This window comes from Suricata suricatta, chromosome 3 (genome assembly GCF_006229205.1).
Source record: "Suricata suricatta isolate VVHF042 chromosome 3, meerkat_22Aug2017_6uvM2_HiC, whole genome shotgun sequence".
In the NCBI taxonomy this organism is placed as follows: Eukaryota; Metazoa; Chordata; class Mammalia; order Carnivora; family Herpestidae; genus Suricata; species Suricata suricatta.
This window is the reverse complement of record NC_043702.1, coordinates 38,058,370-38,086,262: the sequence shown is the minus strand read 5'-3', so window position 1 is coordinate 38,086,262 and position 27,893 is coordinate 38,058,370. Positions and strand designations below refer to the sequence as shown.

General features: G+C 39.0%; 1 protein-coding gene across 2 annotated transcripts in view; it reads left to right on the top strand.

Moving 5' to 3' along the window:
* The first annotated feature begins 20,712 nt into the window (after window positions 1-20,712).
* SLC39A10 (solute carrier family 39 member 10) overlaps window positions 20,713-27,893 on the top strand; it is a 141,491-nt gene continuing 134,310 nt past the window's right edge. For both annotated transcript variants that reach the window (XM_029934197.1, XM_029934196.1), the window contains exon 1: window positions 20,713-20,777. The gene's annotated coding sequence lies outside the window, so the exon portion shown is untranslated. The remainder of the gene's footprint in view (window positions 20,778-27,893) is intronic.

Here is a 27,893-nt window from a genome sequence, read left to right as displayed (position 1 = left end):
TTCATTTTATCAATAACTTTTTATTAAGGGTCAATCTTGTGCCAAATGTTCTAAGTGGGATAAAATGACAGCTCTGACCATAGAACTTATATTCTAGTGAGAGACATAAATAACCCGACTGTAAATATGGAAGGGCACCTGGATCGCTCAGTTGGTTAAACATCTGACTTTGGTTCAGGTCATGAGCTCACCATTCATGGGTTTGAGCCCCATGTTGGCCTCTGTACTGACAGATTCTGTGTCTCCCTTTCTCTCTGTCCCTCCCCTGATTGCACTTTCTCTCTCTCTCAAAAATAAATAAACATTAAAAAAATTTTTCACAAAAAGAAGTAAATATGTAATGTCAGATGGTTGTAAGCACTACAGAAAGAAAACAGAAAGCGTGACAAGGAATGCAGGAAGGGTTGGGGACTCACAAATACAATATCAGGTACAGACACATATACACACTCACAAATACAATATCAGGTCCAGACACATATACACACTCACAAATACAATATCAGGTACGGATACATATACACACTCACAAATACAATATCAGGTCCAGACACATATACACACTCACAAATACAATATCAGATACAGACACATATACACACTCACAAATACAATATCAGGTCCAGACACATATACACACTCACAAATACAATATCAGGTCCAGACACATATACACAGACACCGATACGGCATCAATGAATAAGAACCTGAGGAAGTAAAGGAGAAAGTCATGCAGATATTGGAGGAAAGATCAGTGCCAAGGCTCTGAGGTAGGAACATATCTGGCCCATTCAGAGAAGCAGAGAGAAGCCAATCGGGCAGGAGGGAAGGAAAGTGACAGACGAGTAGACAGAAGTTGTGATATGTGGAGGGACTGGGAGACCAGAATGGAGTGCTTTGCAGGCTATTGTAAGAACCCTGGCTTTTCATATGAGTGAGATAGAAGTCGCTGGAGAGTTCTGAAGGAAGAACTAGTAAGATAACAGAAGAACCAAGAGAGTGGTTTACCTCCAAGGCAAAGAAAGTGAGGTTCTTCAAGAGAGAGGGAGAGATCAACCACATCCAGCCATCAAGTAAGTTGAGGACTGAGGATTATTCATTTGATTTGACAAGAAGGGGGGATCAAGAAGGGGGATGCTGAGAAGAACGATGTCAAAGTCATGGTAAGAGCAGAAATCTGGAGCAAGTTTAAGCATGAAAGGGAAGAATAAGAATCAGAGACATTTTCCAAGATGTTAGCTACAGAAGGAATAAGGCAGTCTCAACAGGGAGACACAGGGTCAAGAGGGGTGGGGCAGGTTGGTTGGTAGGAGAAATTATAACTTATTTTCATGTTAAATCATTACAAATTACAAATTAGAAAACTCTTCAATAATAACATAGATTCAAATGAGTTTGTCTGTGTTTTCTGAATTCTTTTGAGGTACCGATATGACTCTCTTACCTCTCAGTATTCTACTGGCTTATAGAGTTTATACTTCATAACATAAGAAACATATCCTACTGGTTTCTTCTAGACTGTTTAATATGTTGTCTGCTCTGAAATCATCAATAAAGACCTGAAAATTATAGATGTGCCTTAGAAGGGTGGGGGGCATGTGTTATAAAAAGACAGAGAGTTGGAAAGCAAAGTGCATATTACTTAAAATTTGATGTTTGTAATCCTTTATGGTCAAACTTCTAAAAAAAGAAATAGATCAAACAGGAGAATAAATTGTTCACCCAGAAAATTTAGATTAAAGTTCCTTTTTCATGCAGCAATTTATTCCCCTTAATCTCCTTGATCCTTTCAAATTAACACCCTACAAAATTAAATTTACCTTAGACATGCATGCTTTCTAGAATTTGATCCTAGTCATTTTCTGTGCAGATTTTTCAAAGAAATCAGTGAAATCTGTGAGTATGGATCAGTTGCATGACCAGACCCTCTTAAAAGGCTAGCAAGTTTTCAATTGAACAGAATTAATTTATGTTTAGAGAAACAGATTGAGAGCAATGTGACCTCAAATGTGTCTTTTTCTTTCACATATATAAATTATTTGTGGAATAAAAACAGTACTTGCGTGGGTTTTGTTTACTTTGGTGTTTGGGACTTTTTTATTGGTCTGAAATGTATTTGCATACTGTTGTTCTGGGGCTGTGATTTTAAGAAAAATCATTGTAGACTTTCTCTTTAGAAGTCATAATTTATATGCAAGTTTTATCCATTTAAATTCTTAAAGTTGTGTTTTTATTAAAGAAAAAGTGTTGATGAATAATTGAAAGAAAATGAGTTTTATTTATTATTATAGGGTACAAGAGAATTAGAAAAAAGCCACTCATCTTTCTTTCGCAAGAATTAAAGAAACATTTCAGGACCTTTGTTTTGTTTCTTTTTCATCTCTCACGATTAATGACATAGACATTGAAATACAGGTGGGTGCTTCACTCCATTTAGATGATAACAGTGATGGTGATGATTATGGTAGTAGTAAATATGGGCTTTCTTTTTCATAATTGGGTTAAGGGTGGTATTTTCCTGCAAAATATAGAAAATAAGAACTCTGCAACTCTGAGACTTCATCACGGATCGAAAGTAGCCTCCAGGCACTCTGCATGGCCCAGAAAAGCTATGCATAGTCCATTCTTGCCTTGTGCAGGTCTAGAAGAAGAATAAAGCTTAAAAAGAAAGTTCAATTCATTTCTTTTTCTACACCTGCCACAAAACCACGTGGGTAAGTTTGGGAATGGAAATGTTTTTTGACCTAAAATTCATCTGTATCTTCTATTGTTGAAGATTATTAGAAAAAAATAATCACTCAGTAGATCTTGCTGAATGAACCCCAACATTATTAATACTACATTCATATTGGTGTTATGATACAGAGGTAAATTATTTCTAGAAAGAGGCTACTACCTATATAAATAGGCTATTAATTTGTATATAAGTTTTATCTCTAAATATAGGTGTATATATATGTATAGGTATATAGATGTATGTATATGTACCTATACAAATAATAGCCTATTTATATTGGTAATATCCTATTTCTAGAAATAATTTATCTCTATATCATAACACTGATATGAATATATATACACCTTTACATATATAGGAATCTATATCTATATTTAGAGATAAAACTTATACATAAAATAATAGCCTATTTATGTAGGTAGTACCCTATTTCTAGAAATAATTAATCTCTGTATCATAACACCAATATAAATGTAGTGTTAATACTGTTGGGGTTCATTCAGCAAGATCTACTGAGTTTTTTTCTAATAAATATAATTTCTAATAAATACAAAGAAGAGATTATTTGATTTTAAAAATTAGGAATCAAGGTTTGTAGATTCAGTTTTAACCCTGCCACATACTGTGACCTTGAGCAAATTACTTAACCTCCTGGTGACTTAATTTATACATCTACAGAAGAGTAAATTACCACCTATGTTATTTACACAGAGGATGAGGATTTACTTAACATAGTAATTAGTAGGACTCTGTTATTTTGGTAAAATTCTAGCTCAGCTGGAAATCTGCACAGATTTAATTTATGGCAAATCTTAATGCTGAAATAACTACTAATGTATTTTTTTAAAGGAACTATCCAACTGTAAAATTGGCAAAATGTTTCCCGTGGGCTAGACAAATGAGTTTACTTTGTTGAAGCAAATCAGTTCATTGGATCAGACTACAGGATTACAGAGTTCAAGGTCACAGGAGTAGCTCCCAAATTGCTTGGATACTTTCCACACATACAAAAACTATCTGAATTATGACTTCACTTGTGCTCCTGACTTCAGTCTGTTGCTCTGTAGCGTGGCATAGGTCACCAATGAATCTGTCCAAAGAATGTAGATAACTCAGTAATATTTCTATCCCCATTACTGAAATAAGCAATGTAATACCCAAATCTTGCTAAATGTATAGGTGTGTAAGATCACTTTTGTCTCATTACAAGAAAGTAGGCCTCTGGTGCCTGCGGGGCTCAAACTCATGAGCCATGAGATCATGACCTACCAGAAGTAGGAGGCCTAACCCACTGTACTACCCAGGTTCCCCAAGGGATTCTATGCTTTTTTCAACTCCAGCTAGTATTCTTATTATTGTGGTTCTTTTTTTTTAATGTTTTATTTATTTTTGATACAGAGAGAGACAGAGCACGAGAGGGGGAGGGGCAGAGAGAGAAGGAGGCACAGAATCGGAAGCAGGCTCCAGGCTCTGAGCTAGCTGTCAGCACAGAGCCTGACGCGGGGCTCGAACCCACGAACGTGATATCTGACCTAGGCTGAAGCCGGAAGCTTAACCAACTGAGCCACCCAGGCGCCCCTATTGTGGTTCTAAATTCTAGATCAGACATCTTACTTATATCTGTGTTGATTAAGCCCGTGGCTGTCATTTCTTCCTGTTCTTTCTTTTGGTGTGAATTGTTTCATATTTTTCACCTTGGAGGAAGAAAAAAATTAATAAAATAAAGAATTAAAATTATAAAAGTAAAAGCAATACAAAAAATCAAATAAGGGAACCTAGATCCTATGTGTGTTTTGTTCAACTTGTTGAAAAAAAAAACTTGATAGACTAGAGAAAAAAGGGAAATGAAAGAAAAATAAAAGTAAGAAAAAATTTAAAAATTAAAATATGTATGTAATAGAATAAAATAAAATAAATAAACTGAAATAGAATAAAAATAAAGTAATAATAAAAAATAAAATAAAAATAAATTTTCTCTTTCTGTATCCAAGAAGGAGGAAGAAAAGAGAGAAAAATGAAAACAACTTAAGCAAAAACAGAAGTAAAGAAAATGAACAAATAAATAAACCAGCAAACAGAATGAAACCGGAAGGAAGTTACATCCTGTTTCCCCAGGAACTGAAACTAGGAATGGAACTCTGTAGTCCGTACACTAAACAGCTGGTGTGACTTGTGCTGATCTGCTAGAGGATGTGCTTGGAGGGCACAGTGGGGCGGGACTTGGTGTTATGGCTCTGTCATCCACTAGGTGGCGCTCCTTAGCTTACTGGGAAGGATGAGTGTGGCGCAAACGGGAGAGGTAGAAATGACTTCACCCAGCTCTCCAGTCTCTGGCACAGGAACTTCAGGCTCTCACTCACCAACAACCACAAACCCCTCCTTTGTCTCAGGCTCCCAACCACTCCATCCACTCCTGTTTGTGTCCAAACTGTCAACCTGCCAGGTGGCCCCTCTCGCCAGACGTTTATCTCAGATGGGGTTGTGTTTCAAAACCCCACACTTCAGAGACACCTCCCCCATAGCTTGGACCCACTCAGACTCTCTGGGGGAAGGTCTCCCTGAGCAATGGCCAGGTGCCAGCTTGCCCCAGAAAACCTTCCTGGGATCACGCAGTGGCAAATGTTCAGAGATTATGGCAAATCACCACACACAGCCTGTGTCAGATGTCACTGCACTCTGTCATCTTTGTCCCAATACCAGAAACCGTGGCTGCTCTCTGGGGTCCACTGGGACCTATACCTGTGAGGAGGTTGGCCTCTACCAAGTGCACTCCAAGCAAGGGAACCACTTCTCCCTGTGTGGCACAAAAACCCTCAAACCCAGCTGCCTGCTCCTGGAGACTGGCCCTACTTTCTCACCAGAGCACCACCAGACACTGAGCTCCAAACCTTCAGACTCTGTGCTCACTGTTTATAGACTCCTGGTGGCACTGAAGCCCTCTCCCTTCTTTCTGTCAGTGGTTTTGAGGAGCATAGTTCTTGTTCAGCCCACACAAGTGTTTTTATTCTTTCTCTTTCTCTCCAGCTACTCTGGGGGAAGTGTTTTTCTTGTACCATCCTGATGCACCACACTCTCCCCCTTTCTCTGTCCTCTCTCTGCAAAAACAGCTCCCTACCCTCCATGGCTCTTCTCCACCCCATTTCACGTCTCCACACCAGGTACCTGCCAAGTTCTGTGGCTCAAGTTATGCAGATTGTTGTGTTAGTCCTTAGATTGATTTCCTAGGTGTTCAAAATGCTTTGGTGCTGATCTAGCTGCACTTCAAAGATGAGACAAGATCAGCGTCTCCAGGCTGCTCCTCCATCTTAACCCCTCCCTCGCTTCCTCTCGGTTTTTGTGTGATGTCCCACCCATTGACGATAGTGATTTTTTTTTAAGTTTGCTGGTTTGTTTACTTAAGTGATCTATATCCCCAATGTGGGGCTCAAACTCACAACCTGGAGATCAAGTCTCTTCTGACTAAGCCAGCCAGGTGCTCCGATTGTAGTGATTTTAAAATATGTCCACAAAGTTTTAAATTCTCCTTCCTTGAAGAGATGAGGCTTAATTTTTCCTCTTTTGAGTGAAGACTGGACTGGCTTCTAACAAATAGATCGGGGTAGAAGTCAGAGGACATGACGACCAACACCAGGTCATAAGGGGTACTGTGGTTTCCTCCTCGCTCTCTCTGAATAACTCTCTGGGGGACCCAGCTGCCATCTTCTAAGGACACTCAAGGAATCATCTGCAGAGTTGCAGGTGGCCTCCTGCCAAGAGCCGCTGGGAAGGGGGGCTTCCTGCCAAGAGCCTTGGGGTGAGCCGTCCTGGAGAGAGCCTCCAGGCCAAGCGAGGCCTTCAGATGACCGCAGGTCCCACCGACCTCCTGACTTCAACCTCATGAGAGACCCGTAGCCAGAATCACCCAACTGACAAGTTTCTGAATTCCTGACCCACAGAAACGTACAATGATAAGCATTTGTTGTTTTAAGATGCTAAGTTTTGGGGTGATTGGTTACAAGGCAGTGTATGTCACTAACAGAGTGATCCATTTAAGTAAAAAAGTGAACACCCTGAGAAGTGGTGTGGATTGGGGGAGAATGATTGATATCAGATGTCAAGTATGAGAAGAGTCTAATTAAACTATCTGCATGGGAGAGGAATCCGTCCTCTAGGAGTGAGATTCTGGTGGACACCGAAGGGCTTTTTTTAAAACATAATGCCACTAACCTTCTCTATGGGAGATACATTCTGAAGTCTTTACAAGTGAAACAACAAGATGTCTAGATTTTCCTTTAAAATATTTTTGGAAAAAAAAACACACCTGGGAGAAGGGGCTAGATGAAGCAAGCTCCCAACACGCTGATAATGGTTGAAGCTGAACAATTGATGGGGGGTGGGGGGGCCCATTCTTCAATTTTCTCAACTTTTGTGTATGTTCATAAATTTTCCACAATAAAATGTTTTAAAATTTAAAGAAATATATTATTATGCTTTTGACTCTAATGCTTATTAACAAGTATGTATTTCAGAATTATTTTAATTAAGCTCAAAATTTATTCAAATATAACTTCAAAACTTTAAAAAAGTAAAAATAATAACATTTTTTAGGCTCATCCACCTGCATGGGTGGATGGTGGGGGGTTTATGACACAAACCCTAGTGTTTCCAGGCCGTGGTCACTTCTTCACGGCCCTCAACACCACCACCCCAAAGCCGTGGAACGTTCTGGACGCTGAGCCTATCCAAGGGAATTTGAGGGCGTGTGTTATGGGTTGACTTGTTTCCCAAGAAGATGTACTCAAGTCCTAACCCCTGGAACCTGTGAATGTGAACCTACAAACATGTGGTCTTTGTGATATAATCAAGTTAAAATGAGGGGCGCCTGGGTGGCTCAGTTGGTTAAGCCTCCGACTTCGGCTCAGGTCAGATCTCACATTCGTGGGTTCGAGCCCCGCGTCAGGCTCTGTGCTGACAGCTAGCTCAGAGCCTGGAGCCTGCTTCCGGTTCTGTGTCTCCTTCTCTCTCTGCCCCTCCCCCTCTCATGCTTTGTCTCTCTCTGTATCAAAAATAAATAAAACATTTAAAATTAGTGTTGTGCTAATGTTTAAAATAAATAAATAAATAAAATGAAGTCATGCTAGATTAGGGCATGCTTATATATTTTTTAATATTTATTTAATTTTGAGAGAGAGTGTGTGCAAGCAGAGGCAGGGGGGTGGGGCAGAGAGAGAGGGAGGGACAGGATCTGATGGGGGCTACAGTGGAGAGCCCATTGTGGGGCTGGAACCCACAAACCAGGAGGTCATGACCTGATCTGAAGTTGGATTTTTTTTAATTTTTTAAATGTTCTTTATTTATTTTTGAGAGACAGAGAGAGACAGAGCGAGCAGGGAAGGTTCAGAGAGAGAGACACACACAGAATCCAAAGCAGGCTCCAGGCTGTGAGCTAGCTGTCAGCACAGAGCCCAATGCGGGGCTTGAACCCACGAACTGTGAGCTCATGACCTGAGCTGAAGCCAGACACTTAACCGACTGAACCACCCAGGCACCCCTGAAGTTGGATGTGTAACAGACTGAGCCACCCAGGTGCCCCAGCATATCCTTTTAAAAAGAGGAAAATTTAGACACACAGAGAAGAAGGCTTTGTGAGGATGGAGGTAGGGATTGATGTCCCGCAAGCTGAGGAACACCAGGATGGCAAGCAACCACCAGAAGATAGGAGAGAAGCTGTTTCTTCCTCAGAGCGTTCAGAAGGAACCAACCCTGCAGACACCTTGATTCCAGGCTCCTTGCCTCCAGAAATATGACAGAATAAATTTCTGTGGCTTACATCATTGAGCTTGCAGTGCCTTGCACCGGCAGCTCTAACAAAAACTGGAAACATCAAAGCAATTTCCTGCTCTCTTGGGTTCCCTTCCCACAACTGAGCCTAGAAATACAGGCTTGGCGGTGTAAAATAAGGAGAGTTTGTCACTTTTATGAGCGTTTCCTGCTGATAAACCCCCAAGGGCAAGATCCACCCCCTCACCCCAGGCTCCCTTGGCTCTGCCTGTCTCCGGGCCATTCTCGTTGCCTTCACTAATTCCTCCGGGAGCAGGATGTGGTTCACCCCAACTTCCCCCCTTCTTGGAACCAGTGTGTTACACAAACTTGTTTTGAAGGATTTTGCTATTGCTATTGCTATTGTTATTGCACAGACAGGGAGGTTTAAAATAATTTAAAAGTATCATAAAAATACAGAAACCTCCCAAACAAAGAAGTAGTGACATACGCAGTTTTCACGAAGTTTGGTCTGTCATGATCACATGGTAATTGCTTAGTAAGGAAGACTACTATTATTTCTGGAATTACTTCCTGAACCACTTCTGAATGAGGAACCTGTATCAGGCCACTGAGAACAGAAAGATAAGAAGATACAGAGGTTATACTTCAGAAGGGACAAAAATATCTAAGTAAATCAGAACAATCGGTGTTAACATTTAAAAGTATATGTGTCATATTGAAGTAGCATGAATTAGTTGTCATAAACCATTTCTAGAATAAAATGATTCCTATTGAGGCTTTAAAAATGCAAAGGGTGGGAGGGTGAGCACCTGGCTGGCTCAGTCAGTAGAACATGAGACTTAATCTCAGGGTCATGAGTTCAAGTCCCACGTGGGGTGTGGCGCCTACTTAAAATAAATATTTTAATATATTGAAAAAACATTTATATCAAAACACAGAGTGGGAAAGGACATTTCAGCATGCAAATAGATAGATGCATATTGGGGGAAACTGCAAGTAATTTACTGTGGCTTAAAATGATATTGATATGATATGGAGGCTTAAAATGATATTGAAAACAAGTAACAATATAAGACTAAGGACAAATATGTGGAAGGAAATACAGTGATGACAAAAGAGAAGTTGGTTTAGTAAATTGTTCCAGAACTTCCTATGGATTTTTTAATGTAATTTTTTTTATTTTTTTAATTTTTTTTAATTTTTTTAATGTTTTATTAATTTTTGATACAGGAGAGACAGAGCATGAGGGGGGAGGGTCAGGGAGAGAAGGAGACACAGAACTGGAAGCAGGCTCCAGGCTCTGAGCCAGCCGTCAGCACAGAGCCTGACGCGGGGCTCGAACCCACAGACGTGAGATCTGACCTGAGCCGAAGTCGGAGGCTTAACCGACTGAGCCACCCAGGCGCCCCATCCTATGGATTTTTTTTTAAGTAACCATCATATGTGGCTCCATTCTTCATAGCAGATAATTCAAAAAAAGAATATTATCAGTTAAGAGACTTACTACTTTGTGAGGTGAAAACAAATCCTTTGCTCAAGAGAATGGGAACAATATTACTATAATCCCAAAGCGTAGACGCGGTAGCAATAGAGAAAAGGAGGGAACAGAAATGAATAAAAATGGTGTGCCGATGGGACACACTGGACCCGATCACCAGCTAGATGTGGAGAATCAGGGAAGGAGAAATGGTGGTTCTGGATCTCTTACACTGATGACAGGAGAAGACAGACCCATTAACCAAGATCGAGAAGAAACGCAAGAAAGATAATGAGTTCAGTTGTGGGAATATGAATACTTTAATGCCCTGTGGGGAAATGTCAAGTGAGCAACAGAGACCACAGTTATAGATATAAAATAAATGATCTTATAGGTAGAAGTTGAAGCCAAAGAAATAGATTAGATCTGTCAAACGGGCTTATAGATTAAGAAAAGAAGACATTTGACAAAGTAGGTAAGAGCATGGGCTCTGGAGCCAGAATGCCGGGGTTCAAATCATAGCTCCGTCCCCAGCTCACTAGGTGATCTTGGACAAATTAACCCGATTTCTCTGTTTCAGTTCCCACAAATGTGAAATGATATAAAAATGAATGGAGTTATTTTATATAAAGTGTTTAGAAGTCAGGCCCTGACTTCAGAGAGGTCCAGGAATCTGCATTTTCACAGATCATTCATGATTCTGATGCAGGTAGTCTGAGTCTCTGACTTTTCTAAACAGTCGCTCTGGTTGCATAGATGAGTCGGGAGTAGATATTCTTTCGTTCCAGGCTCAGAGCTGTCACAAAGCAAGCCAAGATATTTTATAGTGTGTGGTCCCACACTGTAAGAATTCCTATAGAGAAGCAGTTCTCTGGCTTTAGGGATTGTTAAATACAGATTATTGAGTCTCACACCTGGAGTTTCTGACTGAGTAGGTCTGGGGCGAGGTCCAAGAATTAGTCGTTCTAACAAGCTCCCAGGTGATCCAATTTTGCTGATGCAGGGACCACAAGCTGGGCACTACTGCTCTTTAGCTTCATAAAATGATAATACTTTGCTATCCTTTGTCAGAAACATGAAGCAAACGGAGCTCATTATATTTTTAAAAAAAGAATAAAAAATGGAACTATGGTATAAGTCTCAGCCTCGTATGCTAAAGAAGAGAATAATTTCACACATTAATTATACACATGGTCTCAAGGCCACTCCAGGTGCATCAGGGTAGAAACGAGCAGTATTTTGTTCCTTCAGTTATATCACGGTGGCTTTACACACACATCCCAAAACGTCCCTGGGAAACTGTAAATGACCCATGTAAAGGTACTGGGTTCATCTCTTATCAAAGAACCTGTTTCCATTTGAGAAATAGTATGGAGATTATTTCTCCTTCTTAACGCTGAGCCGTTGTGTAAGAATGCCAGATAAAGATTAAGTTAATAATAAAGACCAACTCAGGGCACCTGGGTGGCTCACTTGGTTAAGAATTCAACTCCAGCTCAGGTCATGATCTCACAGTTCATGGATTCAAGCCCCATGTCCGGTTCTGTGCTGACAGCTTGGAGCCTGGAACCTGCTTTGGATTCTGTGTGTGTATCTCTCTCACACACAAATACACATTTTAAAAAATTATTAAAAAATAAAAAATAATAAAGAGCAACTTACTATACTTGTAAGTGACTTATTTTCTAACTATGATTCATGCTTACTGACTTGCATTCTGTGTGTCCAGTATGACTGTACATACTGTCATTCTTTTTAGCAACTAGATTTAAATTCCTTTCAAATGAGAAAACTGAAATAGTTTTTCTATGAATTTATTGTAACAAATGAAAGGGCAAGATTCCTCCATAATTATCTTTTCTAATTGTATAGTTGGATATTTGTCCATAATTATTGATTTGTAAATACTTTTCCACAAATATAGGCTGACTTTCATATAAGAAAGGCTATCATTGGAAATAATGCAGTTAGGCTTTCATATTTCTGTACATGCTCAATCTGAAATTGTTAATTATGAAAAGAACAGGTGTTTTATGAGACAGAGAGAACATTTACAGTCTTCAATGTGTTTATAACAATAAGAAATGAAAATCTGTGACCGTCAATTACATAGTCACAAGTGTATTTTTGGTGAAGGAGAGGCAAACAGATTTTTTTAAACAAAATCACAGGTGATGACATTGAAAAATAAATACCACTTTATCCTGACTCTCTCACCCTGGCTTGGAGTATAAGAAAGGTTTGGCCTCACAGGTGTTTTTGATGCAAACTGGGTGGCTCTGATCAAATCGCTCGGGGATGGCAACGAGATTTCTAGAGCACTCTGGGGGCTCAGGGTGCTCCCATGGGGGAAACATTGGCCAGAGAGTCCGCTGTCTTGTGACAACAGCTTTTCAAGTTGCCTTCTTCTAAGCTTCAAAAGAAGAAAAGTAAGATTCCTTTTTTAAAAAAGAAAATCTATTTTGGGAGTGTCTGGGTGGCTCAGTTGGTTAAGTGTCTGACTTTGGCTCAGGTCATTATCTCCCAGTTTGTGGGTTTGAGCTCCACCTTGGACTCTGTGCTGACAGCTTAGAGCCTGGAGCCTGCTTCGGATTCTATGTCTCCCTCTCTCTCTGCCCCTCTCCCGGTGGTTCTCTCTCTGTCTCTCTCTCTCTCTTTCTCAAAAATAAACATTAAAAAAGATTGTTTAAAAATTTTTGTTAACATTTGCTTATTTTTGAGAAAGAGAGACACAGAGTTTGTGGGAGGATCAGAGAGAAGAAGGAGACACAGAATCTGAAGCAGGCTCCAGGCTCTGAGCTGTCAGCTCAGACAGTGAGATCCTGACCTGAGCCAAAGTCAGATCGACTGAGCCACCCTGGTGCCCCAAAAAAACAATCTATTTTTAACATTAAGGTAATATGTAAATATGGTTTACAAAAGTTTAAGATAGAGGCTCAGTAGGTTAAGCATTGGACTTTTGGTTTTGGCCAGGTCATGATCTCGAGGGTCATGAGATTGAGCCCTGCATGGGACTCTGTGCTGATAGCGAGGAACCTGCTTGAGATCCTCTCTCTCTCTTTCTCTCTCTCAAAATAAATAAACTTTTAAAAAGTTTTTAAAAGTTGAAGATAAGAAGGGAAATGGTTTCCCCCTCTCATGAAACACCAAGTTTCTTTCCCCAAAGTTAACCACAGTTAATCATTATAGTGTGTGTATAAATCAGCGTATATACACTTCCTTTTTCTTTTTTAATGTACTTTGTCAGAAACTTTAATGCCCTAAAAGGTTCCCATTTTTTATTATTATTTATTTAAATCCAACTTAGCTAACATACAGTGTAATAGTGGCTTCAGGAGTAGAATTCAGGGATTCATCACTTATGTATGACACCAGGGCTCATCCCAACAAGTGCCCTCCTTGATGCCCATCACCTGTTTAGCCCATCCCCCACCCACCTCCTTTCCAGCAGCCCTCAGTTTGTTCTCTGTATTTAATAGTCTCTTTTTTCTTATTTACACAAGTGCAGTCGTACCGTATGTATTGCTCTACATGTTGATGAGAACCATATCGTGGAGATCTCTCCAAATCTGCAGATACAAATCTTCTCCATCCTTCTTTTTTTTTCTAAGTGTATAATCTAGCACTGAATGTGTGTACAGTAAGTTATGCAATCATCCTCTTTTTAACAAACATTTAGGTGGTTTTCAATTTTTGTTTTTATAAACAATGCCACAAGGCAGAAGTATCCATAGGGTAAATTTTTACTTGTAAAATTACTGGGCCAAGGACGATATGAACTTCCAATTTTGTTGGATTCTCCCCAAATGCCCTCTTAAAGGGTTGTGCCTTGGTTCCCACTGACAGAGAATAAAAGAGCCTCAGTAGCACTGGTCCTTGGCTTAATTGTTGCTTCCAGCTACAGGAAGAGAAAAGGGGCCAAACACTGGCAGGAACCCACCGCCCCTGGAGAGTCTCCACTTCTCCGTGCACTGGGGAGTTCACTGAGCTCTGGGGAGGGCACTCAAAGGCATTCTTCTAATGTCACTAGTCAGTTTATCATATAAATATGTATTTAGCATATTTATTAAAGGATACCCACCATATGCTACTATCCCTAGAGCTTGCTAATAATCTGGAATTTTTGCATCTGTCCTACATTTCATTTTGTCCTTGGGAAATAGATAGTTGCAGCATCTGGATGGTAATAATAAATACTAATAGCTCCCCTATATGGGCCTTTTGCTCCCGGAACTCAGAACACATTATGCACGTTATCTCATTAATCATAGAAACACCCCTTTAAGGAAGGCATTTTCACCTGTATTTTAAAATTACACAGAGCTTGAGCAACAGAGTGTTAAGGATTTCCCTTATGGGTCTTCATGAACTAATGGGTTTTATGTATTTGGGTCTCCTGATTTGAGTTCAGCAAAGTTCATGACAGAGGCTTTCTGAGTTCTCTTCACTGCGGAAAGTCTCGATGCTTTTATAAAAGTATAACCAGAAAATGGAATAGAGGTCTCCAGATAAGACAGAGAAGGTTGTGAACTACTTTTATCAAAAGATTTTGCCTTCTTCCACTAAACAATCGCAGAAAGAACAGAAGCCGGGGCGCAGGTAGAGAAGAAACCATACTGTAGATTAAAGTTTACAGCAGGGTACCAGGGGTTTCTCAGGGCGGTAATCGAAATGAGACAGCGGCATCTATAAAACTTTCTGAAACACTCTCAAGCTGCAATCACGTTGGAATGGAGGGAGATGAACTAAAACTTATGCTTGATTTGATTGACAAGAATAAGAGTTTGGGGGGAAATTGTCTCGATGAACCAGGTGACCTGCCAAGCAAGACCCGATATCAACGTTGGCCGATCAATGTCTGACAATGCCAAGTGGTTCCTTGAGTGCCTTCAGGTCAGCCTTCCATGCACTATTCTGTGAAATCTAGCACTGGTTGCACAGAATTCTTGGTCTGATGTGGGAAGGTCACCTACAGAAGCTCCTAGTGGGCAAGTAGAAACAGGCACAACTCCAGCATTTCCTTCAGGCTTATTGGATTGTTAGCAGCAAGTATCCAATGGATTTTTCTATTGGAGCATTTCTATTCTTCTCCCATAAAAGTTAAGATTCTGGGGATAATGTCTTACCAAAGAAGGCAAAAACAACTTTCAAGCTGGGATCTCACTCAGGGATCCTCTTCCTACAGTTCTGAGGCCTTAACAAAGGCTGTCATTGTCTCGTCCTGTTGCGATTTACAGCAGAATTTTTCAGCAGAAAAATGCAGTATGGTGAACAGAAAAAAACAATACAAAATTCTGTAAATAAAACCCCCTCTCCTGCTTTATAACTTCCTCCAAGAATGACTTGTGAACCAGTAGCATAGATCAAAAGACCGTGTGCAGACTTTTCCAGAAAAAGTGCTGGGGCAGAATTTTTTAGCATTTCAAATACTAAAATAGATAGGAGGGATTCAGAAAAATAATGTGCAAAATACTGTGGGCTGTAGTTAGCAGAACTGATTTGCTTTCTATAGCAACAAAACTAGATGTGACTAACTTCAATGCTAAGAACAGCAGAGCTTAGCTGTATGGCTCATATTTATGTTAATTTTGGTACATTAAAAGGTTTTTCATTATTTTTATTGTTTCAGACCACTCAAAAACACAAACACTTCAAGTAGGTGTACTGAAAAGTTGTGCCATATTTGGCCAAAAAGCATCTACGATAACATCCATTTGGGACCTGCCACTTGAAAGATTTCATAAATGTGAAGCATTTCGTTTAAACAAACACACAGTCGCATACCAACCTGTCTTTGGTAAGAAGAGACAAGGTCGGCTCCAAAGGGTTCCTGTCTCCAGTAGGGTTGACCATTAGAGAATGAAGGCAAATTGCCAGTGTCTGTGTGCATGAATTTTCTTTGTCCCCTTTTGTTTTGGTTGTGGGGCCTATCCTAGTGATTCTACCAGATGCCTGCTGTGTTCCTGAGAAAATAAGATGGGCTAAGCATGCCTGCCTTCAGCTCGTGCTCACCCACGGGAGATATCTGCAGCGATTAATTGCTCGACTCCTCACTGCTGTTCTCTCCACTCCTTAGGTAGTTTGGTGTTGATATCAACGAAGTTATTCTTTTAAGTGAAAATGCTGGCAGGTCCCTTCAGGTTTTATTGGGCCCTCGAGATACTTGGCCTAATCTGAATCTGAAGGTTAACTCCCAAAATGTCATTCAATTTATCTAATTTTTTGTAAAGCCATTGATTCTGCCAAAAAATATAGGTAACCTTTTTAAGATCCTTTCAGGCAATTTCAGTGCTTTGGGAGAATATTCAGTGCAGGAATCTTTGTGTTCTCTAAAACTGGAAGGCCTTGCATGGAGCTACCCATAATTTTAGAGCTAAGAGGGCTCTCCGCCTCATCTAATATAAGCCTGTCATTTTATCAGGTAAAAAATTTTCATGAGATGATTTTTTTCAAAATATATAACTTTATTTATCAAAAAAAAATAAGCAGATGGTTCAAGTGTCAAAAAGCATGAAACTTGAGCAGTGGAAAATAAATATTTCCCAGTTACCCAGTTAGCATTTCTGGAGAGAAACACTTTTCCAGAGAGGAAAGTTACTGAAAGAGGAAGAGAGATGGGGATTTATCTTTTAATAAATACTGATGATGCCAGTAATATGTACCATGCACTTTGCTAAGTGACATAGATCCAGGAAAACCATAATGGAGATATTTTATGTGTGCTAGGACTTGCCTTCAGCCAGAGCTCCAGACCTGATGAGGTCAGAGAGGTCATAAATTGATCACACTTTGATAATTATCATAAAGTTGTAGTGGATCTTCTAATTCCAATATCTTTCAGCTCGGTCTCTTACTATATTGGACAAGTTAATGAATCTTTCTTCTTCATTTCCCCCGTTCATGTAGTAGAACTAATGATCCCCAGCAGGCAAGATTGTCAGGATTAAGTGAAGTAATGTACCAACATTTCAGACAAACCCCTTGATTTTGACTATGGGAAAATATAATCTTTTTGTTCTGTTTTCCTTTCAAATGCAGAAGACAAAGTCTTACCAAGGTAGGAATGAAGGAGTCTATAGACTCTATATGGTAAGAAAGTATGTGTGATGTTGTCTGTTTTCACAGCTCTGTCGCTTACTTTTCCCATCCTTGATGAAGGTGACTGGCCTCTTGCTTCCTCATTTCATTAGTGGGTGTCTTTAATCTTCTCCAAGACCACTTTACACAACCTGATAATCAGATGCCTCTTCAAAATGCACTACTTTCAAAAATTGTATGCAGAAAAAAATTACTGAAAGAGGAAGAGAGATGGGGATTTATCATTTAATAAATACTGATGATGCCATAGTATGTACAATGCACTTTGCTAAGTAACATAGAACCAGGAAGACCACAATGGAGAAAATAGTGCTAAGGATGGCTCTACTTAGGAATTACTGAAATTCAAGGGACTGCTTGGTCTTCTGAAAGCTACAAAATCACTAGTCTCACTTCAATTGAAAATTTAAGTTATCAGTGGAAAAAAAAATCCAAGGGTGCCTGAGTGGTTCAGTCAGTTAAATGTCTGACTCTTGATTTCAGCTCAGGTCATGATATCATGGTTTGTGGGATCGAGCCTGCATCAGGCTCTACATTGACAACACAGACCCTGCTTGGGATTCTCTCTCTGCCCCTACCCGTCTTCTCTCTCTCTCTCTCTCTCTCTCTCTCTCTCTCTCTCTGTCTCTTTCTCTCTCTCTCAAAATAAATAAACCTTAAAAAAATTTTTTTAAAAAATAAAAATCTCAACCAAACAATTTAAAGAATTAGAAGTATTTACTGTCCATATGCCCAAAAAAATAAAAAAACCAGGCAGGCTTTAAAAAACCAATGGCTCTATAAATAAATATCAACAAAGACCTACTTATTTTCCCGTTGCTGTACTCTGTCTTCCATGATGTTTTCATCTTAGCCTTGTCTCTTCTTGTGTCTCAAGGAGGTAGATACAACCAGAGCTTCATGCTTCCTAGTTCATATCTACAAAAGCAGAGTACTTTGTGGTAACTCCCATGGGTTAGAGAAAAATTTTCTTGTCCCCAACTTCCTTCCACTGTCTCCTCAATCTCAATGTCCCTACTTGGTTCACATTCCCACTCTGAACCAATCACGTGAACAAAAGGATGTGATAATGCTGGTTGGTTTAAGACAATCAGCAGTTAGTCCTGGAGCTAGGTGATCTAAACCAAACCACGCTGGAAAATATGTTTACTTAGAAAGCAGAGAGAGGCCAGTGTGGTGAGGAGGCGCATCACAAATACCAACTAGAGTTCTTGTTACCTTTTTTCTGCATGTCTCTCCTATGTTGCTCTCTCGGGCTGACTCCATATACAAGGTTTTCACTCTGGGTTCCTCGTAAATTTGACTTACACATAGCTGGGGCTTGCCACATGGACAAATCTATTTACTTTTTTTTTTTTAGAGAGAGAGAGAGAGAGAAGTAGAAAGAGGGGCAGAAAGAGAGAATCTTAAGCAGGATCCACACTTAGCACAGAGCCCAACCCAGGGCTTGATCCCATGAACCTGGGGATCATGACCTGAGCTGAAATCAAGAATTGGGCGCTCTACCGACTGAGGCCCCCTGGCCTCCTACTATGTAACAACTCTCGAAACAAATGCCTATGACCCTGCAAATCCAATTCCTTTTCTTCAGCTATGATTGTTGTGCTTTAGTTCAAAATTTCTAAATATAATTGGCTTGGCATAACCTATAGTTAACACTCTCTCTACACACTGGTCCTCACCTCCTATAGCCAGAGGAATGGGGTCATCTGATATAATCATGGATGACTAGACCCATCTGCTCAGCAGGGTTTGTGGGTGGGAACAGATTCTTTTAGAAGGGGATGTGGGCAGAAAGGCAATTATATACATCTCTAACCAGAAAAATCCCAGAGGTGAAAAGGATAGAGAGAAAATGACACCAAATTTAAAGATAAAAGGAAAGCTTGATTCAAAATTAATCCTTATGACTGATCATAGACGTTTGCTTTACTCACTATTTTAACCTTATAATCTCTGGAATTTACTTTTAAAAACACCAAATCCTACCTCAGGAGAAGTATTACAGAGGAAAACAATCTTTGATCATAATCTTGGACCTAAAAAGACATTTACCCTCATTATCTTCCAGGTGTGGAAAGTGCAACACATCTAAATTGTATGCCTTTTTGGCAGACTAATACTCCTCAAAATGACTTTAAACGTTGAGAAGGCTAACCGAATACCCTAGTAAAAATTCTCCCAACAAAGGTACATTTCACTCTAAAGTAAATTACCCATCCACACCTTGGAATTTCCAAGAAGGTGTTAAGAGATTCCCATGCCATCCACAGCCTAACTCTGACATATTCACTGGAAAAGAGGCCGTTTTTAGGGTCTCAGCAGAACCTGTGGCTCTAAGGGTATCAATCAGGGCAGTCCTACCAAAATTCTGCCAGGCAAGGGGAACAGGGAGCTGGAATGAGGTGTATTTGTTGTTGTTGTTTTTACTCACTTATAATGTGTTCAGGCTCACTTTGACCCAAATGAACATCTGACTGATTACTATTTTAAATGTGGAAGAAGTAAAAAAAGGACTCTTTCAACACTTCCTTACCACCCCCAACCTGGAGTGGATTGAGTTGAGGACACCCTGAGGCATGGAAATTGCACAAAGGTTATCTTGATGGTTCCAATACTTGAACAAAGAATGCTTTGCCTAGACTAGCCTAGATTTCACAAAAATAATAAAGTTGAAGGAAAGAAAAATATAAGAGACAACGCTTCTCCAAAAAATGTTATTTGCCTGTAGCTAATTCTGATTTTAGTTTTAAAAAACAAAGCAACGCTTACTGATGGTTAAAACTAAACAGTACTTAGAGAAGGGAAGATATTAGACATAAAGGCAGATTTTTTTTAGTCAACATTTTATGCACAAGCTCCTGCAATGGCCTCTCCATTTCTCAATAGCTTTGATTTGTGGAAATTACGGTTATGCAATTTCCACACATTGTGCTCCAATCACAGCATGCAGGCAACAATAAAAAGAAAACAACTAGATGCAGTTGAAGCTGGAGATTTTGATAAGCTTTTCTTTTCCTTTCAGAAGGGTTTTCAACTCGATATTTTTCTGAGGTGACTGAGATCCTCTGTTGAGCTTTCATCAGATATATGTGCATACAGGGAAGGGTCTCCTTTACTTAGATGTACCGATGGTCGCCGCAGTGGTTCATCTCGTTGTGAACGATTAACCAAAAAGAAACTATTGGACTATGAGAATTGCAGAGTTGACAGATTGTTGGTCTTTCTCTTAAGAAAAAAAAAAATCCCTATGCCATCTGTTTACAAAAGATGAGAAATGTTGGAGAAAATTATTTCCCTTAGGGCATAATGCTACAGCCATTTAGAGAGAGGTCTCTGGCATTTTCAGTGAGGCTTTGGGACAAGGAACAAGGCAGCATCAGGGCTGCACAGTCGTGGACCGAGAAAAACAAAGATGATTTCCTCTGGTCCTTATTTTAGTTTTACTCTTTGAACTTCCAGCAGTTTATTTATGATTGTTGTTATTTTTAATTGGGTACAGACTGTTTTAGGAATCATCTTGGTTCCTTTTTTTGAAGTTTTTTTTTTTTTTTTTTGAGACTGGTTTCTAAGGTGCTCCACCTCCACCACCTGTCACTCTACGGGGGGCTATGACTTGAGGACACTCATCAGTTCTGAGCTCAGCCGCGGACTGGATGGTGAGAGGCAGCGGCAGGAGGAGGTGGAGGTTCAGATTTGGAGGTAGGTGGCAATACAGGATTTCAAAACAAAAATCCCCGCGCTGCCGCTTTCTGTAAATTTTCATACACTCTGTGGACCCAGAGAAATAAAACTAATCTCTCTAATGTAATTCTCTCAGAAGGATTTTCTCCTTACAGACAAAATCCTGGGCATTTCACCTCCTCACCCCATCATTTCTATGTGATTAATCAGACGTTGGTCACCTGTCACTAGATGGCATCGTGTAGTGTTTCTTAACAGCAGTACCTAAGTTGGCAAAATTACAGCTTTGCACATTTTTTCTGTATTTTCTTCTTTGGTGTGGATCTAGAGAATCTAAATTGGATACTGGATATGTCATCTTTATTTGTTTTATGGGCTTGCTTTTGTAAAATTTGTATGTTTTTTGAGATCCTTTCTCTCAGTGTGCCTTGCGAGGACGTGACCTCAATGATTCTAAGGCTGAAATAAATAATAAATTATTTCTTCCTCTCTGAATTTTCCTCCAAGTCCCACACACAAATATTTACTTATAGAGACGTTGCAGAAATAAAATAAAGCTCAACACATCCAGGATCTTTACCGAGACATGCAGGCAGAACAAAATACGTGTTTGAAAACTTGTTTTATCCAAGCATGGCCAGTTGCCAGTTGAAATCTACTTATGGATAAGCCAGGCTGACGGAATTATATAAAAACAATCGTTTGATGCTTTCAGAAACCTGTGACATTTATAGAAGAAACGGAACAGTGATAAATAAGGAAAACTGGCATAAATAGGATAAAAGTTAATGTTCATGGTTTTGTACCTTCCTAGATGTGACAGGTAATTATGACCATTTTCCCCATCTTATTGACAAATAATTGACGAAGACCATTTTTATTTGTTTCTTTTCCAATAGACCTTATGTTACTGAAAAGATTCTAACTTCCATGCTGTCAGTAAAACAAGACAGATGTTTATAACTTTTAATTATGACTTAATGACCTGAAAACTTGTAATAATAATAACAAATGGTAAAATGTACTATTTGGAGTGAGCCTGACAAGATAGATGACAGAAAGATCAGGTGAGAGATAGCATCTATAACATTACTTGATATTCTAAATAGTTGTCTAAAATCTATAATATTTATTTTCATTTATTTACTATCTGAAAAGACAGTTCTGTTTCAATTTGTCTTGTTTTATTTCATTCATTCAACAAATATTAGCTAAATATTAGATTTGGATTAGATACTAGAGATGCAAAAGTAAATAGAACATTAAATTTGCCCTCAAAATGTTTTTAGTCCTTTTGTTGTTAAGCATCCATAAAATAAGTTTCAGAATCAATCACTGGAGGTAGGGGAAGGAAGGAAAGAGGGAGACTGGGAGAGAGAAACAAAAAGAAAAAATGCAAAAAGTCTTAGATCAGGCAACGGGATGTATGGTTATAGTCAAAGCTCTGCTAATAGACCCTAGGGCTCCCTCACTGTATGTGTAAATGAAATAATTTTATAATAAAGTGTTTCATAGGGGTGCATGGGTGACTCCATCAGTTGAACATCTAACTCTTTTTTTAAAAAATAATTTTTATGTCTGTATTTTTTTTTTGAGAGAAAGAGACAGAGAGTGAGTGAGGGAGGGGCAAAGAGAGAAGGAGACACAGAATCTGAAGCAGGCTCCAGGCTCTGAGCTGTCAGCACAGAGCCCAACAGGGGGCTCGTACCCATGAACTGTGAGATCATGACCTGAGCTGAAGTCGGTCACTTAACCGACTGAGCCACTCAGGTTCCCCTGAACATCTAACTCTCTAATTTTGGCACAGGTCATGATCCCAGGGTTGTGGAACGGAGCCCCGAGTCAGGCTCTGCACTGAGTGTGAAGTGTACTTGAGATCCTCTCTCTCCCTCTCCCTCTCTACTGCTTGACCTGTACACACACACTCTCTTTTTCTCTCCCTCAAATGAAGTTTTTTAAAAAATTTTAAAAGATTAAAGTGTTTTCTAAATTGTATAATACTTTTTAAATGTACAGCTTTTTAAAGCTTTTCAACTTCTTTCTATAAGAACCCCACAGTTTTCAAATGGAACTTTGATCTAGCAATCAAGCCTTACTTCCTTTTAATTTACCCTCTATTTCAAAATTCCAACTGCATAAATAAACCCTATTAAGTTTCCTTTTTTTTAGGTTTATTTATTTTTGAGAGACAGAGCATGAGCAGGGAAGCTACAGAGAGAGAGAGAGAGACAGACAGAATCCAAAGCACGCTCCAGGTTCTGAGCTGTCAGCACAGAACCTGATGTGGGGCTTGAACTCACAAACTGTGAAATCAGGACCTGAGCCAAAGTCCGATGCTTTACCAACTGAGCCACCCAGGCACCCCAAATCTATTAAGTTTCCAAATCACCTTGAAAAACAAAACAGAAACACCAGCATCTTAGAGACTAAAAGGGTAGAAAGCAAAACTAAATAGCCCTGTGATCACATCAGACTCTGAAACGCTGAGACTCTGGGATGATCACTTTCCCATTCTCTACTCTGTTAATTCCTGCTGCTTCTCTTGGTTTCTGCAGATGAGAAATGGAATTTCAAACACATTCAGTTAAAATAGCACATGTGAGATAAGGAGATCTCTTGAAAGTTTCATTCTGGTCCTATAACTACTTCTTTTACTCTTTGATGGTAGGAAAAAAAAGATCTAGTTGATGACTGCATTAGGAGATTTGATACAACAGCTTCTATTCTTAGACTAGTTCAATAATTGTGCAAAATACTTGTTATTTTTCATGATGGCTAGTCATTTCATATTCTCCAAAAGGAAAATGAGGAAACCTCTTTTCCAGCGGCACGTAGCTGGCTCAGTCAGTAGAATATGCAACTCTTGATCTCAACGACGTGAGTTTGAGCCCCACATTGGTTGTGAAGCCAACTTGAAAAAACTAATTTTTCCACAGATTGTATGCAGAAATCAACATGGAAGGAACTCTAAACTCAAATATATGTAAAATCACAATGAAAAATACAGAAAATGGGATACTTTATTAAGTCCTTGACTGGATCTGGATGTGTAGAAAGGTGTTTTATCTTAATGACCTAGTCTATGATCTGAGAATCTTGTCTTTTTTTTAATGTTTATTTTATTTTTGAGAGAGTGACAGAGCATGAGTGGGAGAGGGGCAGAGAGAGAGAGAGAGGGGGAGACACAGAATCTGAAGCAGGATCCATCCACGCTCCGAGCCCGATGTGGGGCTCAAACCTACAAATGGTGAAATCATGACTTGAGCTGATGTCAGATGCTCAACCGACTGAGCCACCCAGGCACCCCTGAGATTTTGTAGTTTATTTTGTTACTGTATTAAGTTGTATTTTTAGTATGATGACAGGTTACTAATAAACACAAACTTCTAATTAAGCATTTGGCCTGAAAATGTTCCCTCAATATATCAGTATATCCTTGTTTGAAATAGTCTTATTTCATTAGGAAAAGAGAAAATGTTGCTTGGATTTATTCTACCTAAAGTAAATTATGCCTATCCTTACTTTGAATGATTAGTTTTGTTCTAGAATATTTATTTGCCATCACACGTAGGCTGGGAGAAAACTTGAAGTGTTGGAAATGAAAGTTCAGAGATCGAGATATTTATCTACCATATTATTTGTTTCCTGGCTTTCCCTTCATTTTTTAGGTTCATGACATTTTTCTCTTTGCTTAAAATATTATTTCAAGACAACCAAGTGTCTGAAGAATGAATTATTAGTATTTGTGCACAAGAAACCTACACAATGAAATTCTACATCATCAGTTCCACAAACCTCAGCATTTAAGTCTTTTACCTCAATATATTTTGGCAAAAAGATAGTCTTTTATGCACCCACATTTAGCCATGAATAAAACATCCCTGGAAAGAAGCGGATATTTTTTAAAAACTTATTTTGGGAAAGTGTGCTGAGGGTTTTCTCTAAAAATAAAATGGCATTTCATCAGTACTGGTCATTTTTTAGCCACATATGACAAATGATCACAGATGCTCAGAAAAATCTAAAAGGAACTGAATATTGTTCTCTCTGACACGAGAAATATCTTTCCTTTAACTGCCTTTTAAAACAAAAACAAACTTTACCACTTTGATTAAAGAGAATACAGGAAGCCATATGGTCCCACCCAGAGTTCCTGCATTCAAAATGTCCTCATGGGGAAGAAGGTTGTAGGTGTTTTTAAGAACAGAACTTTCATGTTTCTGCCTGTTAACAATAGCACTTCCTGTTTTGACCTCTATGCTGCACTATCAAGAAAGTAAGACGATAGACTTCTCTTTTTTGCACAATAAAGAGCATTTTTACTCCCTGTCACCGTGTGTGTTTAGATTACTGAAGCTCAGTTTTCCTGAGGTCCTAGACATTGATCTAAGGTCTCCCAACAAAGTTTGGGATTTTCAAAAATTAACGGTTACCTAGCCATTAGCTTGGTATTGAAGTCAAAAGAATATGCACTATTGTTTGTCTCAAATATAAAGACAGCTACATGTTGCTTCTAAAATGGCCCCAGTGATTTATTAACAGTTATTAACAGCCCTTAACTGTGTTAAGACTCTGTGACTGCCTCCTTTTAATTCACCTTCTTTTGGGGCACCTGGGTGGCTCAGTCAGTTGAGCATCCAACTCTTGATGTCAGCTTAGGTCTTGATCTCCGGGTTGTGAGTTGAGTTCAAGTCTTGTGTTGAGCTCCACTCTGGGCGTAAAGCCAACTTAAAAAAAAAAGAAAAGAAAAGACACTTTCTTTCAAAAGAGAGAAACAAAAAAAGAAAGGAATAAGAAAAGGAAGGAAGGAAGAAGGGAAGGAAGGAAGAAAATAGAAAAGGAAAAATAGGGGCACCTGGGTGGCTCAGTCGGTTAAGCTTCCGACTGTGGCTCAGGTCAGATCTTACGCTTGTGGGTTCAAGCCCCGTGTCAGGCTCTGTGCAGACAGCTAGCTCAGAGCCTGGAGCCTGCTTCTGGTTCTGTGTCTCCTTCTCTCTCCGCCCCTCCCCCTCTCATGCTCTGTCTCTCTCCGTATCAAAAATAAATAAAAACATTTAAAAAAATTTTTAAAAAGAAAAGGAAAAATGAAGAAGTAGGAGGAAGGAAAAGAGGGAGGAAAGAAAGAAAAATTAGGGTAGCATGAGAAAGCCATCACTTCAAAGTGACATCAGATTGGCAGAGGCTCTGAGAGGGAGGGCCTCAGGACCCTCCCCAGGTGACTATTTGGTTTTGGGCAAAAAAGAATTCAAGAGCAAGCCATTTAGAGAAAGGGACAAAGATTTATTAAGTATAAAAGTAAGAAACGAGCTACTTTATAGATGAAGTAGCAGTCTTTCCTCCCAGGTGAGGAAGAGAATTCTCCTTTTGCCTCTAACAAAGGGATTGATTGATTGATTTTCGGGGTTGTTTTGTTGTTGTTGTTTTAATTTTTTTGAGAGACAGAGAAAGCACGAGCAGGGGAGGGTCAGAGAGAGAGGGAGACACAGAATCTGAAACAGGCTCCAGGCTCTGAGCTAGCTGTCAGCACAGAGCCTGACACAGGGCTCAAACCCACAAACCATGAGATCATGACCCGAGCCGGCGAAGCCGGACGCTTAACCGACTGAGCCACCCAGGCGCCCCTAACAAAGGGTTTTAGAAGTTTGTTTTTTGTTTTTTATTTAGCTAAACCACAGAGATGCCTGCCTGGCCCAGTTGGTAGAGCATTTGACTCTTGATCTTAGCATTGTAGGTTCAAATCACATGTTGGGTATAGAAAGTACTTAAAAATAAAATCTTAAATAAAAATGTAGCTACCTATATAGGGAGGGTCATACTTTTTAACTTTGGGTTAAAATTTACATTAGGAGGTTGGTTTTTTTCATCGTGTTGGGGTTGTGGAATTACCCACAGGGAGCAATTTTAAGAATCTCCAGGCTCCATGACTTCTACAGCGGGAGGGAGTGGGGTCTTTTGGCCTTCCATGAATTGGATCTTGTGATTCTTTTTATAACTTGCTGACTTTTAGAGTAAGGGTCAGCCTAAAGCCAAAATGGCTTTACTTTGGTCAACTTGTCTCCGAAGACTCCCTTCCTTCCTGCCGCAAAAGTAAGGAAAAAACTGCTTGGAAGATTCAAGATTCTGAGTACCTGTTGCTTCCCCAAAAAAAACAGAAAAAAAATTTTTAAACAAATCCTGTTTCACTTAGTATTAAAACTAGTTCATGTTATTTTTTAAAAAGTAAATACAGATTAATAGAATGCTGAAAATAAACAACATTTTAGAAGGTAATGTACTCAAAGTAAAAAAAAAATATTACTACATATTGAAAAAGGACACAATTTAAAGTAGAAAAAGATTTCAGAGCAAATCTATTTTCTGTATTATTGTGAGAATGACAGTTTCTTAGAAGTGAAAATATATTTTCTCAACAACAAGGACAAGCCTTACCTTGGAATTTATCCTTCAGTTCTTGAAAGAAGTTATATATTTCTGTATTCATAAAAAAGCAATATGTTGGCTTTTCTTCCCAGATTCTATAAAATCTTCCTTACATATAAGTGTGTATACTCTTTAATATATGTATACAATTTAAATTATATATGTGTAGATTTAAGTGACTGCTTTTTAAAAAATATTTCAGTAACTGGGATAAATACAGTAAAAATAAATTCCTTTAAGCATTTATTATCATTAATGGTTTATGTATTGCTTTTAAAAGAAAGAAATGTATATGTTTCAATTCCAGATTGTTACTCATACCAAATGATACTAAAACAATAAAACATTTGCTAAAGCAGAAAATAAGCAAAACAGCCTCCAAGGTTGCTATTGGTGTAGCTAACAGCAAAATTGTCGACTGCTAATTCCATTTGGAAATCTGTGCAACATAATGAGAAAATGCATGAAAGATATTAATGGGATATCTGAGAACACCAAAGATAATTAGAAATATCAATATTTAGAATGTATTCTAGGGCAAAAATAAGTTTTAAATGTAGATTTTCTGGCACAATAACTAAAGTGATTAGGTTTACTTTTATATATTTATAAAACTGAAATAACAATGGGAAACCATCAAAAAGGATTGTTTCCTCCTCTTCCATAAAACAACAAACTTTGTAAAATAATTTTGCTGTAAAAATGATCACTGAT